Consider the following 19,040-nt stretch of genomic DNA (forward strand, 5'->3'; position numbering starts at 1 on the left):
ACCTGCACTATCTTGAAGTAGATTTGACAGCTCTCACACTGTCCTCCAGAGGAAACTGTTCTCCTGAACAAAAATAGTTGTTAAGTGGTGCAAGGAGGGTTTGATTTATATGGCATAGTGAGTTGAAGAGTTAGAATCATAGAATTTTTTGGCTGGAAAAGGCTCTTATGGCCATTGAATCCAGCTGTTAACCTAACACTGCCACGTCCACTACTAAACTATGTTCCTGAGCACTGCAAGTGGAATTTGAAAGGAAGAGCTACTACATGATATATTCTGAAATTTTACAGTTGGGCCAGATTCTGTATGAGAATTGAAACAACATATTTTAAAATTCTCAGAAGGAAATTTCCTTTGAGGTTTTATTAGGTGGCTAGAAACAGTTTGTTTCAAGAATACTGAGGCATTTAATTCTGAAGCTGACAATTTTTGCACTACAAAATATTGTAATACACAAATAAAATATTCACATTATGATTTTTTTTAAATAAAATACTTTGATCGTCATACAGTGTGAAAGGGAATTCAACCCTCTGGAGAACTATCTTCCCTTTTTTATTTCCAATATTAAATTTTGGAAAACTGACCTGATTTTACAAGGGTTTTGAAGGTACTGCACATTCTGATGGAAAATGGCTCATTGGGAATGTCCCTGAGCAGCTCTGGTAATGAGTTTATCCATGAAACATTTGCTGAACAGGTAATGTCTACTGAATTGAATTACTGTGTTTCCTTTATAACACACTGTTCTTTAGATTCATGATTTCATTTGTTTACTTTCCTGTTTTATGGCTAAAGTGGAACTAATCAAGGAATAAAAAACCAGGACAGAACACTATATTGACATGCAGTTTACATTTTCTTATTTGCAGATCTGCAAGCTTTTCAAAACTATGGCAATAGAAAATTAACTGTTCTGTTGAAAGATGCTGGGAATTTCTCTCAATCCCGCCAGGGAAAAGTTTTATCTTTTGAAACATGGACTGACTTTAGTTTTTATTCTAATTAAGTCAGTTAGTAGAAGCAGGAAAAAAAACACCTGCCAAGAAATTATCTGTAAGACCAGTCAGTTCATTAAAAATAAATAAGTAAATAAATAAATAAATAAAAATTACCCATTCTCTTTCTGCAATATATTACAAAGGGGAGAAGAGATTATAAAGAGGAAAAATAAAGTGATTACTTTGATTCATTATAAGCTGTACTTCAAGTCATTCTAACAAAATAAAACCCACAAGTTTCTCATTCACCTAGTTATATTCTAAATATTTCAGTTTTATGTTTTTAGGAAATGTATGGCTTTGCTGTATAACTTTTTATCTCTTTCATTGCCTTGACAAGGTAGAGCACTGAACTGGTGGGGGTGGAGTATTGAAAATAATTAAAGTAGTGATCCTTACTCTGTCACAAATGTCCTTGTAATAGCACCATAGGATACCACCAGTTCCTAAGAGGGAATTTTCTTCACTACTCACCTATGATTATTTTTTTTTTTTTTGGTCTTGCCTCTCACCCTACCATCCCCTCAGACTATTCCGTGTTTGTGCTGTTCCCACTGCAGGCAGATAATTGTGAGCTGCATGTGGCAGAAGCACAGAGCAGGTGCAGCCTCTGTCCCTAAGACCTCTCAAACAGATAGGGAACACAAGGACTAAATTCCACCTTCAATTAGCAGCAGGTTGAGCTCATGAGTACCTTAACCACTATCCACTGTCTTCTGCCAGGGCAAGGAGAATTTTGAAGAAGAGCTTCCAGTAGATCATGTTTTTCTGTGTTCCTGTGTAATCTGCAGAGCACCTGTATCATGGGAATGTTGTGCAAAAAGACTCAGTGAGATTAAGTGTTGTTCTACCAAGGAAAGATATCTTAACTGAAATTATGCAAAGCTGCAATAAAAAGGAAAGGAATAATCCAGTATCCATGTCCAAGATTGCACTTTGCTGGGTACACGGGATTTCCTCAAAACAAAGGATTCTGTCTTTACACTAAGGGAGGAGAAACAATGGAATTGAGTGTCTAGAGCAGATTTGGAGTTCCCCATTTTTGCATTAAAAAAACCCCAACAAAATATGAATAATACCTGTAGGAAAAAACAGATATAGTACAACAATTTGATCAAAGAGCGGAGAGATCTCCCAGGTTCACTTCAAGCCTATCTCTCATAATTCTGGGATTGCCATTTTATGAACTTGAGGGGGGGGCAGAGGGAAGTTAGCTCTTCCAGCTGAATTACAGCTGCTCATCACTGACTGGGCCTCCTGATGCTCTCTCAATCCATTTGAAGGAAGTAAGCACTGCAGATGTGTAGTTGCTTCCCAGTGTGGTTTCCTCTTTATAACCCAAGTTGTTCAAGTTTGGATGTATTAGAGGTTTTCGAAACTGGATCCATGCATGGCATGTGAGACTTGGCCCCGTGCCTTTCTTGTGCTCTGCATGTTGTCCTTCTAGCCCTAGGAGACACTCCCTGGGTTGCCTTTGCTGGTGCTGGTGTGATTAATCTGACAGCCAGAGTGACCTGGGGAGGCCAGACTTTTAGTTCCAGAGAGCCTCAGGAATAACCGATGGCTAAGCATGTGAAGCACGTCGAGTTCAATAATCACTGGGCTGCTGCTGAGCTCTGTAAAAACACTGCCTCTTGCTGAAAGGCAGATTGCCTTTGACTGGCACAGGCCGTGGAAGAGCGGAGCCACTGCTCCCTCCAGGGACACGCGAATTTCATTTCTCTGAATGGGGCTTTCCCAGTACAAAGGGATAAGGGATGTTGAATAAGGCCACCATGGGGTTACTTGTATTCCTGCTGCAGCCCATTTTCTTAATCTGCTCCTTGCCTCCCAAATGTGATAACGTAGGAGCATTGCCATTTTCTGGACTGTTTCAATGAAGCCTGTGGCTGGAACAGCTAGCCAGGTCTCCTTATCTGTATGGACCTTTAGCAGCAACTTTAGTAATTTGGAATCATATCAGTCTTCTGAGACATATGTTAAATATTTTCCTTTGGGATCCTTCAGAGCTCTATTATGCCTGTAAATTTTGCTAGGGACAGGGTAGAATAGCTTGTCTTCCTGTGTGATACTCCAGTCTGCATGTTGGATATCCATATGGTGTAAATACTGTTGCTCCATTGACTTCACAATGATTTCCTACTGAGACAGCTGCATCTCCTGGCTGTGTACAGCAAAAAATTAGGACTTGAAAGAGAAATATATGAGGGAAATTCAGCTTCTGTTGGAAGCAATATCAGTAGGCCAGGGAAAACAACTTGCAAGTTTGGAGTATAAGGGGATATTTATCCTCCCAAACCAGATACTTTTGACAGAAAAATTACTAGAGTTAACAAGTTCAGTGCTTTGCTAGATCTCAGCCTCTTATTTCTGGAATCAGCTTACTGGGCTGAAAATATTCTTTCAGCAAAGACCAGGGGCTGGGACTTTATTCCCCCCACTTATCTCTGGCTATGAAGCTGCCATCTATTCCTCATGCACATACTTATCTTTGTCTTATCCCTTCTTCTTCCAGGTAGACCCTGAGGTAGTCCAAAGTGATCCTAGTTTAGTGCTAATAATGAGACTGGTTAGGAATATGAGCTTTTCCTAATTAAGATTAGGTAATGAGTACTCCAAACTCTGCACTGTCTTTAAGTTTAGTTGTGGCAGAAGCTCATGATGCTAGTGTGTCTCTATGACACCTTTAACTATTTAGGCTACTATTGTCCTACAAGTCACCTTTAATTTCTTTAGCTTGGCAGTTTGAGAATAAGTTATTTGCTCAAGTTTATAATTCTCACAGCTGTTTTCCTGTGATTGAATCACACAATTTATGGAAAAATATCCTTTCTTCTTAGAAGCACTCCTTGTTTTTTTCTAGTGTCCTTGATGAGTCTTTTTGACCTTCAAAACAGAGATGTATCCCTGATATTTTTTGGTTCAGTGTTCAAAAACAAAAGAAAGCCATTTTGGGTCAACCCAAAAGGAAAATGCGTCTGATTTCTTCTCTCCTAGCTCCTGAGAATCAAAACTAAAAATCATTTTAGATTGACTCTAGAAAATGTTGGATAATTTTTTTTGCCACTATAGTAATGTAGAGGAAATTTGGGAACAAGTGTTGAATTGACAATGGGGAAATTAATTCAAAAAAGTGAATGTATCATGTTGTATTCTTCTGTTCACTACCTTTTTCTTTCTCTTCAATCCTAATGTTTGCAGCAGCTTTTGGGAAGTGCAAGCTTCAGGTTCAGCTCCCCTCTCTCTCTGATTTTAAATATAGATTTTCTATCTCTCTAGCATGCCTATTGGTGCATTTCAGTCTCGCTTGCTGAAGCTGCTCCACTTTTTGTAAATAATTGAGTATTCATTTTGACAGACAGGGAAATAAATGTGAAAGCCTGGTTCTTTAGTTTGTGGGTTATGACATTTTAGCTTGGAGGTATGAAAGTCAGTTGAAGTCCTTGCTTCAGCAGCGGTTTAACCACTTCTGCTGGCTGCAGGGCTTTGGAAACAGAGCTCGCTCCTAGAAATATTGGAATGCCTGGTGGTATGAGTGCTTTTCTGGTAGCAAGGGACACTCATCGAGTTCTGATGCACATAGGGAATAGGAGAAATAGAAAATAACTTCCTGCCCTCCAGGCACAAGTGTTTCCATGAGGGGCAGTACCAGCCTGCTCTGCATGGTGCTCATGGGGCTGCCATAGTGTTTTGGTGAAGTTTATGAAAAGTTATGTTGCTTTGGCCAACCAAAAGGCTTGTCTAAGTTGAGCTGAAACCACAGATGGTTTCAAATGTTCCCAGATTCATCTTTTGGTGTTAAGAGACAATCAAAGCAATGTCTAGTGTTAATTCAGAGCTCTTAGATTTAACTCAATGGGATTTTTTTAGGTATTAGTGGGGAAAGGAGAGGCTATATAAGGAAATGATCAACTTGATGATGTTGTTTTCTGCATGTGAATTAAAAAAAAATCCAATTTCAGTCTTGTTAGTCCTCGAGACAGTCATTTCTTATAAATAGAATTAATAAATGTGTTCACAAAATGCTTATAAGAACTTTGAAGATGTAACGTGCTAAAAAACAAAGAAAAAAACAGAAAGAAGTTCTAAGTTCATGTCAAAGGAATAGTCTCCAAATTTTTGACAGTTTGACAGTCATTTTCCATTCTGGGTGCTCCTGTAAGTGATATCCCAGACTTCCTTTTAAAGGCACACCAAGCAAATGATGAGTATCTATACCAGTGAATTTATTTCAAATAAGAAAAGGTCTTTAAAGTTGACAGATAACAAGCTCCTGAAAAATTATTTTGCAATAAATAGCTCAATACAAAATATTTTTAGGAGAACACATGTTCAACACTCTGAAGTCTGAGAAAGGCATTATAGGTCACTGAGTGGACTCACTCAGTGATATCAGTCATATCAAAAAATGAAATTTTGCTATTGAAGTGTGGTCCAGAGAACACATGCTCACACATCTTTATACCTGTCATCCAAAAATGCCTCCCAACAGCCATTAGTTAAAGACCAGATTATAAGTACAACATTCCACAGTTCTTTTTCAGTGTTTTGCTCTTGAGGGACATCAAGACAGCTACATCTTGGCATTACTGCCTATGCTTCAGAATAAGGGAGAAACAGCAGTGGTTTCTGACAATTTAACCTGAGGAAAAAAAGCCCTTTGAAATTTCATGGTCAATTTATGCCTAAGAATAGGACTAGAGACTTAGAAAGCACTACACTTACCTAGCTGGATCTTGTTTTATGACACCTTATTTTATATATCTTCTATGCAAAATCCTACATTTGATCTAGTCATAGAGACTACCTTAAAATAAAATGCACAAAAATGAACATTTCGGAAAGAATTTTGGTGGTTTGATGTCTAATATGTTGGTTGTGCACTGGTTATGTGGGTTGTGCATTGGAAGTGAATCCAAAGGAAGCATTTGTTCTCAGCACAAATGCAAGCATCAGTACTGCAGGTGTAGCCCAATCATGTTAATTAAACTTATTTTATGCCAGGATGCCCACCAAAGATTTCTGCCTGATGACTGAGACATCATTCTTTAAATTTCTTTGAACTATAAGTGTTCCATCTTCATCAGTTTTGCCTCTTCTATTGTTGCCTGTTCAGAGTACAGAAGGTTAGCAAGGCAATGGAAGGGTTTGCTTTACAGAACATTGATTTTGAGAAACTCTAAGGTGGTAGAAGAACAAAAAACTGAAGATAAAGAGAAGAAAACAGCAAGAGAAATAAACATTCAGCTGTGTAAAATGTCCTATTATGTGACTTAAGATTATTGAGGAATAATAATAATCTTGAAGCACAAAATGTACCATTTTGCTTTATTGCTGAGAAGCTGCAAATTTATCTGCTTGAGAGTTTAAAAAGTCAATTCTTTAATGAACAAGAAACCCTGCTGGTATTATATTCTCTCCCTCGTTTCTGTACTGTTATATGCCAAGTTATTTTATTAAACTGAGAATGTAATACAACACTATTTAAAATTTTGGAATCTTATTTTACTAAAGCTAATATTCAGAGGTTATTGGGAGAATGAGAAGGCAGTTGTTTCAATTGCATTAAAGCAATGGTAATGTTAATTTCAACTTCTTTTTTAATTCTTGCCTTACCGGAGCCCTATGCCAATCAAGAAAAACTCATTAATCCAGTTAACAAGCATAACAACAGTTTTTCTTGTGGAATCAAGTAGGCAGAACTCTGCTACACATTGCCCATTAGCCCAATATCCTCTGCATTTTCTTATGAAGAGCTTGTAATTCTGCTTGGTAGAATATTTTCTTGAATTAATGTCATAACCCTCTGCTCTTTTCTGGTTATGCAACAGTGAAGAAAATGGCCTTTGGACTATTTCACATTGTGTCTCTGAGTTATGTGAGAACAGACAGTATTTCTTTAATGTGTCTTTCAAGAAAAGAAAAAAACAACAAATCTCATCAAAGCAAAGGTGCAGAGAGCAAAGATGCAGAGAAGAGAGGAGAAGAAATTTGTCTCCTCACAAATCAGCCACCCAGCTCTTCTGGGCAACAGGGTGTGGCTGAGGATGGGGCATTTGTTGGAAGAGTGATATTTTTCATGCCCTACAGGTACACAGGAGATGGGCCTCCACTGCTGTAGGGATAAGATTCATCAGGTTCACCATTCAGGTAAGGAGTGTCACCTTAAAAGCATAACTGAAAAATAAGGATATTTGAAAGTACCTACTGTCTTTCAGTCAGGACTAGATTGCTTTAAGTAGGAGTCACCTCTTACCATTTTTCTTATGTTCTCACTTCTGGCAAAATTTTATCCAGTTTCTCCAGTTTTGCCAATAAATCTTTAGAGATGTACTATTCATCATCTGCACATTTTTTTTCATTATGACAAGCAAGGACTTCTCAGACACACAAAGGGTTCCCTAATATCCACCGTAGCATGGAAACAATTTACATTTTAGCTGAAGGTCAAAAAATATGGTCCCAGAATTTGATACTACAGATTTTGTCTTTCAGTAACATAATAGTTGCTTAAAACTGAATGCAAGCTGTAAGTAAATTGTTGGAAACACTGGCTCAGCATTTGATAGACTCACATATTCACATTTCCTTTAGGGGGTCTTTCCTCCGAAGAGATTTGAATAATTGAGTTCTACTTGCAGGAAAACAATACTTAAATTCACATACAGATGTGCTCATGCCCACAGTGCAATACTCACCAAACTGAGAAAATTAAATAAAGCCACATGCTTCACCAAACCAACTACGATGTACCAATGCAGATCAGGTAGCAATCTCACAAGCTTTGTATATCAAAGGCTTACAGGGAACTGTTCAGGTTCAATCCATGGAAAAAATATTTAACAAAATGATCAGATGGTTTTGATTAACAAATAAACTGGAAAGTAGATTTGCTACTGGATATTCAGCAAGCAGAAAATGAGCTTACATTCAGCAGATGAATTATTCATTGTGAATTATTTGCTCAGTTCTAATAATTACAGCAGGGAAAATTAATTAATGTTACAGCAAATACTTTAATTTTTATAATAAAAAGATTGATCATTGAAATGAGTCTCAAAAAGAGATTTCTAAATGAAAGAAAGAATGAGACATGATCAAGAATAATATGAAGCCTCAACCTGAATAAAATTTACACCTGTGAATAATTTTACACATCTGTAATCCCATATGCACATAGTTCCAGTAGAGAATTTGGACATTAAAACAGTTTCTTATTTTCCTTTGCTTTATGAGAAACGTCTTTTTCTTAACTGTGGCTTATAGATGTATTCAGAAGAAGTCATTCTAGTTGTTTTAAGTCCAGGTTTAGTTTTGATTATTTACTGGTAATTTACTTATAGTTTCTTTGTTTCTTCTGCAGTCACGGTCCTAGAAGCTTCATTGAATGGAGGTATTCCCAGAAATGAAGCAACCACAAAATTGGTGTTGAAGTGGCTGAACTGACGGTATGGAGATTATCAAGAGACTGGTGTCAGGAAACTTCTGCACTGGCATGAAAGGAACATTCTCATTCAATCTTGAAGGGACATAATGAAAAAAAAAAATGACAATGAAAGCTGATTTATCTTACTCACCCTCTTTAGTAGTAAATTTTAAAAGCAAAATATAGATTGTGCTAGATGAAGGATTTCCCATGTAGGAAGGGTTTGTAATAGGATTTTACTTATTTTAATTATTATATCAATAGCTTTACAGAAGGGCTATTCAGTTATAGAGATTAATTTATCAGCAAACATCTGTTTTGAGGCATTCACAACTTTCATTGAACCAAAAGCTGCTTTTCTATCAAAGTGAAAAATTTCACAGAAAAATGTGGCAATGAAATTTTTCATGTTTTCATGAAAATAAAAGTGGCTTGTTTTTGTAAAATTTGGCATCAAAAGTTGTTAAACAACATATGTTTTAGAAGAAGAACTGTAATAATATTAAATCAGTTTAGTTTGGCTTTGCTAACTTTTTTATCAACTGCCAAAGCTTTTCCTGACCAAGTCTAATAGAATCTCCTGATAATTTCTGTCGGTTGTTTAAAACTTGAATATAAAATGCTTTCTGCTGCTGCAAGGCTGATTGAGAAGGATATGTTTAATTCCTCTGCTGTGTTGTTTAACTAACAGAAGTTCCATGCCATTATATGTTATTAAACTCATAATTTAAACCTGTGCTCCAAAAACATTTTGTGAAAACATGGATTCCTATCAGCATCCAGCTGCTTTAGAGCTGAATATCTATTTTATGGTTATGACTCAACAGGGTGGAAGACAAGAGCAGCACCTGTCAACACGTTTATGCCGAAAGCTGTCCCAAAAATACGAAAATAGAGATAACGGTGGAATTAGAGATCCACTGTGCTGAGGAGCCTAGCAACATATAGCAAAGGTGTCTCTGCTCCAAAGATTTTTCCACTATGATATAATCCAAAACCACAGCATCATCATGAAATGAAGAGGTTCTGCAATGGAAGGCAGAGATAATAAGACCTTACAGGTCTTATTACACAAAATACTTACATGCCTGGTTTCACAGGCTTATGTTTAAAAAGTGAAAAATACATAAGGAACAAGGGACATTAAATATGTCAGGATCCCTACTGGCTACCTGCCTAAGTGTTAGTCAGAGTGCTTGTTAATGCAGTCTAAATTCAAAGAGATGCAAAAAGCTGCTTGAAATCGGAGTTCAAACAAATGCAAGGCAAAAGGATTTTCTACAGACTCCCTTTCTTTTTTACCACTCCCTTTTGGTCCTTGGTCCTGTCCAAATTTAGAATACAAAAAAGTAATAAAATTTTAAAATTTTTTTTCTTTCTTTTTTTTTTTTTTTGTGTGTGTGTATTTCCTGGCTTCTGTCCCTCATGGAGCAATTAGTCTCATCTGTGTGCCCTGATACAGTTTCCCATGGCAGATCTCCACAGCAATCTCTGCAGTAGGTCAGACATCTGCTGAAGTCAGTTGCTTCTATGATTTCATTTAACCCTTTTCTTTGCTACATGAGAAGGACATACAGCTGAGCACCAAGAGGACTCAGAAGCACTGATGTTAATTCCATCCAGAACAATTCTTTGTAGAGCCTCAGATGTGATATTTTAATCCTCTGAGCCTCATTTACTAGATATGCCACATGGCAATTCCTGTTTTCAGTTTGAAGGTAGCATTTGGGATCAGCAGCTCTTTTAGCCCTCTGCCTTCCCCCCCTCTGTTAGCCTCCACTGTCAGCAGCATGTGCCCTGCTGGATCCCCTCTATCCTCCTCTGAAGCATGTTGAAAGTATCTCTGCCTGTGTGCTACGTTTCTCCTTTTCACATCTTTTCTCTCTTTTCTTTTCTTTTCTTTTATTTTTAAAATGAAATTTTGCCTAGCCAGTGGCAGCTGTTGGATCTTTAACTGGCAGTGGAATACCTCTCAAATAGCAAGACCATGTCACATAGAAAATATCAATGTTTCCACAATATTGTGACTTGGCAACCAGTATATTAGCTTGGGAGGCTTTGTGACATCAGGTGCTGCAAATCATCCCTTTAATTTTCCTTAAAAAATACAACTCAAGAAAGGAGATTTTTCAATCACAAAGCTACACATTTCATTAGTATTCTCATTACAGTTCATACTACTTATTTATGGAGTGCTCACAAGTGTGATAAATGCTATATGGCTCTGCAGACCTCAGGAGCAAGCTTTACATACAGCAAGGCAAGCGAGACCTGAACAATAGGTGAACCAGTCAATTTCTTTTTTTATTAATTGGATCTGCAAGGAAAACTGAAGAAGGGAAAAAAATCCCTCTGCTATTCAAGTATCTCTAAAACTTCCACCGACTTTAATGGCATTAGAATTGAGGCTTTAAAGACAGCCTCATTCTCTTTGAGAAGCAATGACAATAATTTCTTACTAAGACTCTGTAAAACCTCCTGCTTATTTTTCCTTTCTGTACCTTTTCTAGTAAGATTTCTGTGTCAGCTTCCCAAGCGTGCCTAGTGGGGAAAGTCTGATTTTCACTTTCAGTGGATTGCTGATGCCTAACTAACAATAATAAAAGCAGTTTGTGTCCCTGAACCCTCTCAGGAGCATTGCAGCCTGAATTGGGTGTTATGCATTGCAGCTCGGCCTTTTGAAAGCGACCACAGAAACAGAGCACAGAGCCTTGTCAGCCGCTGTTCAATTCTTCAATTAAAATGTGAGCTGTCTCTTTTATAGTTCTGTGTTTTGTCTCCATTCCTTATTGCAGCACTTCTACCTGATGCAGGATATTTTAACACTTGCTTTCTGGCAGTCAGTTATATATTGAAGATTTTTTGTCCTCTAGGAATGAGCTCTGTTGTTTTGATTGATTTTTCACTCTTTTTATTACCTGCAAAATACTAGATTCTGAAAGTAATAGCAACCATCGTTAAATAGTATAGGAAATAAAAGATACTTCAGTTGTCTTAAGGCTGTTTCAATCTCCTTTTCCCTTTCTACAGAGGGACATAAGTTTGTCTATGCCTTAGCAAAAAACTGAAAAAAAGCAAGCCTTTTTCAATGTAGAGGTTTTTTTGTCCTTTAAAGGCAAGCTTGAAAGGCTATATATTGTCTGAAGAGAATAAGAAAAAAAGTTAGGCTCCTAGAGTCTACTTTATTCTGCCCACTACATTTATTCCTGCTGTTAGCAGGATTAAAATTTACTACTAGAGAGAGGCATAAATAAAGACATGTTCTTGGAAAATATATGCAAATGTGAGCACACCTTTCAAAACCTCATTTGGCAGTTCAAATGCCTAAGTGCCTGAGCTAGAAGCTACTGTAAAATTGACTGCAAGGTGAAGAAAATGCATACAAAGTAAGCCAGAGGCAGAACAAGGCTGCAGTCCAGGTCCACAGAATACCAGTCCAGGACAGCATCCTCTAGGGTACATTGCCATATATTTGCCTTGGTTATGTGTGTGAGAGGGCATTTATCTTTTCAGGATGGCTAAAATTTGCTGGATGGGGTCTGAATCTGGATTTTAGGACATAGTCCCCCTCTAAGGAATTTTCCCCAGCTGTCCTTCCAAGAGTGGTAAATAACCTTGCAGGATGAGCTATGGAAAAGTCAGATTGCTGCTGGGAGGGGAGAGAGACAAAGGGCCAAAGCTGCTTCTGGAAAGGGTGGGCAGCTGGTTGATAGCATCATTTCCCATGTCTGGTCTCAGGGGAGGAGGCTAACTGAAGATGGTCTGTAGAATTTGTGTTTGGAGTCCTCCAAAATCAATAACCCAGGTCTGTATTCAGCACCAGGATTTCCAAGGCAGGTAATTTAATATGGCTCTGAAATCCTCCTGTATAAGTACCCCAGCTGTGGATGTTTGAAAATTGCTTGAACTGTCAGTCCTTGACACACAGCCTTGTTGGGAGCAGATCCTCTGGTGATTACTTTAAATTGTACCCAGATAATTAGCCCCCAGAGGGCCGGGCACACCTTTATCACACAGAGCTGGTCCTGGCATTCCACTCCACTGTCCAGCTGCTGGCCACTGGTAAGCAGAGATATGAGAGAGGAAATGGTGTGGTGGCTGACATGCCCTGTTAAACAGGTGCTTGATCTCTTTCCTGGGCACCTTGTGATGTTAAAGGCCAGGGTAATTTAGAACAGCCTGTGGAGTGCTCAGACACAGGCCAAGGGAATACCTTTCACAGAGCAACAGACCTTTCTGCACAACAGCCTCAACCTGTGCAATTTGATTGCACCTTAGGAACAAACCCTCTGAATGACAAGGGCAATGACCTGAACCTGGATTAAAATAGACTGAAAGCTGGTTTTAATCCTCCCATTATTTCCTCTCCGAATGATTTCTACAGAGGGGCCAACCTGTGAACAGTGTAGCTAGTTAGCATATATTTCATTCTTCCTTGTGTGTTTATTTGCATTATTTTCCAGGCATGTGAATGAGAGATGTGAATAATGTGGTTTGAATGCTTCAGTGACTGGGTCTTTTAAATAAAACCAAGAGGGGATTGATCAGTGTCACAAAAGAGCCAAAGAATCCCTTAAACAGCAGCTCACATAACTGTGGATTGCATAATTCAAAGCTATCCTGGGGCATCTCTAAATGATGCATAGATTTTGTTTTCTTACTTTACATTTTTGAGAGAAGAAAGTTAGATGGAAGTTTGTCATTGGCCACGGTGGCACGGAGAGATGCATAGTGCCTCCTTGAAAGAGAAGATGTCACCCCTGCCTGCCTGCTGTCTAAAGCAGGGAGGGTGGGGGAATCAGCTCGGCTCCGTTCAGCAGGAGACGCTGCCTGAGCGTCGCTTTCTCCCTGGTCAATTAAGATACGGGCTGGAAAGGTAATAGAGGGAGACAAGCTGGCTTTTAAAGCCACTATCAGATATTGTTAGCGAGAATGGTGTGAGCATCCCCGGTTTGCAAACCCAGTTGCTGTCTGGTGCCGGAGGACTGCTGGAGCCTCCCAGAACCCTCCAAATGCTGCTCCGTGCAGCCAAACCCGGAGTGCCAGGCGTCAGATGGAGCGAGGCAGCAGGTACGGGGAAGAAATCCGAGATAATGATTTTATTTGTTCAGGACATTTAAGGTTTTTTAAATTGGCAAATTAAGACAACATAATTAGTTAACAACACACTACATTTTCTCAGCCCGTGTGTCTGAAGAGCTGGCATCATTAAAATAACACCTGTGGATTATGTCTAATTACCGAAATTTTTGAGACAGAGGTATACATTTTAATTTTCTGCCTTTTAAAACTGAAGTCAGAGTTTAACAAGTTGATATTTATGAGAGAGGAGATTTTAATTTGTAACGCGAGCAGCGGGTTGGGTTTTTTTTCCCCCTAACAGCCACAAGGTGGCACAGCCCGCCCGCAGTTCGCCCCGAGCCGCGCCGGGGCCGGGAATGGGGATGGAGATAGGGATAGGGATGGGGATGGGGAGTGGGACTGAGATGGGCATGGGCCCAGACCGGGGCTTGGCTCGGGGCCGCTGCAGCCAGGGCGGAGAGTCGCGTAAAAACAAGCAGGAGAAATGGCCAGCGTGAAAAAGGGTGATGGAAGCAAGAAGACCCCTTCAGGTACGGAGCCGGGCTATGTTCATGACTCCCACTCGCAAACCTAGGTGGAAATCCCTCGATGTAGAGAAATAAAAGGTTCCTGTCAGTGGCGGTGTTAGGAGAAGGGATGCAGGGAGAAGGTGTCTGTGTGATCTCTCACCACTGCTCCAATGTGCTACATCTGGTGTGTGTGTGTGTGTGTGACTGGGAATGCAGCGTTCAGTGACTGCCTGGCTCTCTGCCTGCAGCTCCCTGTGCATCTTCGTTAGAGATATTGTAGGGTTTGATAAGTTTCTGGGTGAGAAAAATGGGGCAGTCCCCCTGCCCCCCAGTTTGTCGTGCACAGCACACACCTTCTTTGGCATACTGCAGACTGCAGCAAAGTAGCACCAGTCGTACAGGGATTGATTCTGGAATGCCCTTTCTGTAACCACATTGGGGCAGAGACTTGCTTTGTTTATGTTCAAGGCAGTGGCAAATGTGCTGGCAGTGCTTAATCAACACATGGCTTTTCATAGTGGAGCCTAATTTTAAGTACACTTCAGTGATACACTGCCAATAGATTAGCATGGGGGATCCCAGCAAATTATACCCTGTAGCTTGTGATAAAATACATTTTTCAAAGCACCAAGCATTTGAAGAGAGGAGGGGATGGCAAATACACTTGTTTCATTACTCGTTTTTGAAAAAATCCTTTCAAAGCATAGAAAGGAACTTTGCAAGTGAACTGGTGGGAGAGACCAGATTCCCTGATGAGTTAGGGGACTGCTGCCTGTGATCAGGGTCATAGGTCCCCTGTGAAGCATGTCCTGCAGGGGATGCAAGGAATCACCTTTCTCCTCAGCTACAGGGATTTTGGATGTAAGGATTCTCCTTTCTCCTCAAATACAGGGATATTCTAGACACCACTGCATTTCCGTGCTGCCTTATCACAATAAAGTGGGTAGTTTGGAAGAAAGGAATGATCAAGGCAAAGCTCTGGTCTCCTATAGCAGTTACGGTGCCCGTGGCTGGATCTTGCACAGAACCACCATGAAGGAGTTGTCAGGCAGCAGCTCTGAGAGAGTTTCTGCATGGCAAATTGGAGTGGTGATTGAGGTACCGATAAGCTGGTTGTCTTCCCTGAGGGCCTGGGGCTTACTGCCAGATTGAACAGCCAGTGTGTGTATAGCTGTCTTTTCCAAAAAAAGAAATAGGATATAACATTCCCACTACTTAGTTCCATCAGTACAGCAGTTCATCCTGTATTTTCTGAGTCTGAAGTCTGTGTAGCAGGTGGGTTAAGTCTTTCAGGTACAAGTAGCACAACAGGAACCTGAAATCCAACTTTTTGTCCTTCTTCCTCAGAGACTTGGAGGAAAAGATGAGCTCAGAGCTTGTGTGTATCTACAGTGCAGCTGCTGACACAATTCCAACATCCCTCCAGGTATCAAATATGTGGAGGATTGGAACCCAAGGGCTATGCCTGGCACATGTGCACATACAGCCTACACATACCTCCCATTTCCAGGGTATGAGGTACCCTGAAGTGAGTTCAATCCACTGCTGATGCTGTGTTATTGGGCTGCTAAAGGTGACAAGATCCCATGGAACACCAAACATAATTAATTTAGTATGGCCCAAGATTTAACATACGTATTTCAGAGATTTTTTTTTAATGCATATAGAGTATGTATTAAATATTTCATACTCTGTCATGGACACTTATGACAACACAGCAGGTGTTCAACAGGCTTTCCCTGGCAGGAACAGCACAGTATGTTCAGATGGAGAATGAATGACATCAGAAGCTGAAAACCACACCAAAACTTCCATCACTGTGGAAGTAGGAATACAGGCCACAGGTACTGGCAGAGAAAAGGCCTTCATAAAATAACATTTGTAACCTATTGTAGTTGGTCTGCATGCCCTCCTAAATTATGAAATTGTAAACAATAAGACCTACTTAATCAAAATGTATGCAGTCATAACCTGGATTTTAAACAGGTTTTGGGAATTTGCACAGGAAAATCAGTCACATAATGGTTTTTTAACAGGAAGATTAGGAATTAAAAAATGACTGGGGCTAAGCAGAAATAAAAGCAACTGTTGGACTATATGGCAATCAATAATTTCAATGTAATTGAACACAGAAAATATACATTTCATCCTCTCACCTGAACATTGACATTTTACTTGTAAGGATACCACTAAAAAGTAGGTGTATTTTACTGTGTATAGCTCCATGGTTTCACAGCACAACTCCCAGCTTTGCAATTAAGGCACCTTTTCTTTTTCATTTTGTTTAGCAGCCACACTCGTGTTTTGTTCCTATGACTATAGGATTTCAGCCTGTATTTCTTGATGCTGAAGATAAACCATCCTGGGCAGTGCAAAGGGGTTAGACATAGATCAGTCAGGAATTAACAGGTTAGTTACTTTCAAGTGATTGAGTGCTAAGCAGCATTTGGATTATCCCATGCAAAAGCATCTCAAGTTGTAAATCACAGTGGTAAAACACAGTGAATCTTGAGGGTATATCATTTGCAAACCTTCCCTAATGATTTTAAAACCTCCCAAATGAATTGGTATATTGACACAACTCTGTCCACAGTGGGGAATATTTGTAGTTCAACAGCTATAAATCCTAGAACAGTTGAGTAATCTTACACTAAAACCAGCTCTGTAAATGTTATACATACCACTGTGCGTTTTCCAGCTGTATTAGCTTATTTAATAGCTCTAACAGAGAGCTGCCATCTATTATTGCTTTCTCCACTGGCAGGTTCACAGCAAGGGAAGCTGCAACTGTCCCACTCTGTTCATGGAGCAGGTTCCAGTTTTTAGTGTAGGGACCCAGCTGTACACAGTGGATGAAGGAACTGGGAGGCTTCTGCTCCAGCTCTGCTGGGGAGTATTGGCATAAGTTTTATATAAAACTTATTGCTGATCCTCTGCCTCTTGAGAATTCACCTTTTCTGACTTGTTGGGATATTTTCTTTTTAACACCAAGTCCATGCTCTGAGTGAAATCTTGGAGGAAAAGAAAAGAATTCTACCATATATTGACAGCTAGTAATTTATGCTATCTACAACCTGAGTACAGACAGATGCATCAGGAATATTGTCAGTATGACAGAGACCAGGCTTTGATGGAAAAAGTGCAGATTTGTGCTGGAGTTTAAGGTTCTCACAGTGCAGTATTCAGTTATGGTAGTGATATATGTTGATAGATTTAAAAGTGGCACCTCTTATAGTGTGAATAAATGTAGCATACTGCATGTAGCTGCAAAAGAACATTTCTTCTAATGAAATTACATACATAATTAATGCTATGGACCTCATTATATATGAAGCAGTGGAATAGTTCTGAACTACTCGAGATATTTGCCTAAACAAATCAATGAGAAATCTTGAGGATCTATACTAAAAAGCTTCTTGTGATCCAAATGGAAGTCTTTCCTATTAAAAATGGTGATCTTGTTGATCCTTTTAACAGTAACATTTATAGAGATTGAATTAATACAGTAATGGCCTGATCAAACTTCCCTGTATTGTAATTACAAAGAGCTGGTAGGGGGTATATCCTTTTTCTAAACATTGTCACATCATTTTATGCTGATCCCTGATCCCACTTTCAATATATCTAGGATTACCGTACTGAACAGTACATAAAGCAAACATTACCTGCAATCAATACTATAAAGACCTGTCTGAGTCAGCTGCAAGTGCACTTTAGAAACTGCCTCTTCTTAAATCATGGCATGGCACTGGAGATCAAACAAAGCACTGAAGATATTAGTACCCGCATTTACATCTCAGGGTTTCACAAAAGGGCATTTACAGTGGAAAACCCTGCAAAAAACTCCCATAGCCTGCACTTAAGAAGAAATGTCATACTCTGTCTATTCATCTTTTTGCTCAAATGGCCTGATCCTCAAATCTCACTGAAGTTAATGAAGTGACTCAGGTTATAATGGGGTTTGGATTAGAAATTTATTAAAATAAGTGTAAATATTTCTATTTCACAAACAGAAAATTTTCCCTAAGCAATTACACCTCTCAAGTGCTCAAGATGTTGAGATTTAAGGATATAATTGAAGTTTATGAATTGGTTTATGTTCTGAGAATGTGGTGTCATTTATCTGTGTAAATCAAAACCATATATAAAGACGCTTAGATGTTCTCTACAATTCACACATTACTATTACAAAACACAGAAAGTATTGCTCTTTCCTCTTCTTCTCCAGAACTACTCTTTAGCATTTTTCTTTACTATACAGGTAATAGCAAGAAATAAAATAAAATCTGATTATAGTCTTTGTGAATTAAAAGATACAAACATCAAAAATATTCCTAAACAGAAAGGAAAAACTGGGTAAACTTTTATTAAATCTATGTGCAAAATCTCCAATGAATTGCAAAGATGTTCACTGAGGACATATGTCCTAATTCAGGAGAAGGTTGCTTACACTCACATGCTGAGGGTGTACATAAAGTTCTCATGGTTTTTAGCCCTGGTCACAACATGGAAACTTCTTAATTTCAAACTGAGCATTGCAAAGTTGAAAGAGCAACATTATTTTTAGTGATGGAGCTACCAGAAAACATTTGTTAGAGTGCTGTAAGCCAGTCTCTCTAGAGTTCCCCCTGAGAAGGGCTAATCTGCATGACTAATATTCAGAGTGTAATTCCCTCCCCTGGGCAAGGCTTCCCATTGCACTGACAATCCTTTCTTTGGCTGTTGCTTTGAGTGGTGTCTTCTCTGCTCCCTCTGCTCCTGAGGAAATAAAGTTTAGTGGAGGACAATAAAAGAAACAGGATGTCAGCACATTAAAACTCTCATCAGGGATAGCAGGAGCCCCAACATCTGCAGGTTTGTCTGCACCACTCAGAAACAAATAGATCATTTAGGGTTGTTAAGGTGGAATATTTTAGACTTCATTCTCAAGAAAACATATCTTTTGTGACTATGATCATTATCTGTCTACCCATTCCTTTTTTTTTTTTTTTTAATTTTTTGGCAATTTTGACCCTGGCATAG

Source organism: Haemorhous mexicanus, chromosome 2, assembly GCF_027477595.1.
Source record: "Haemorhous mexicanus isolate bHaeMex1 chromosome 2, bHaeMex1.pri, whole genome shotgun sequence".
Classification (NCBI taxonomy): Eukaryota; Metazoa; Chordata; class Aves; order Passeriformes; family Fringillidae; genus Haemorhous; species Haemorhous mexicanus.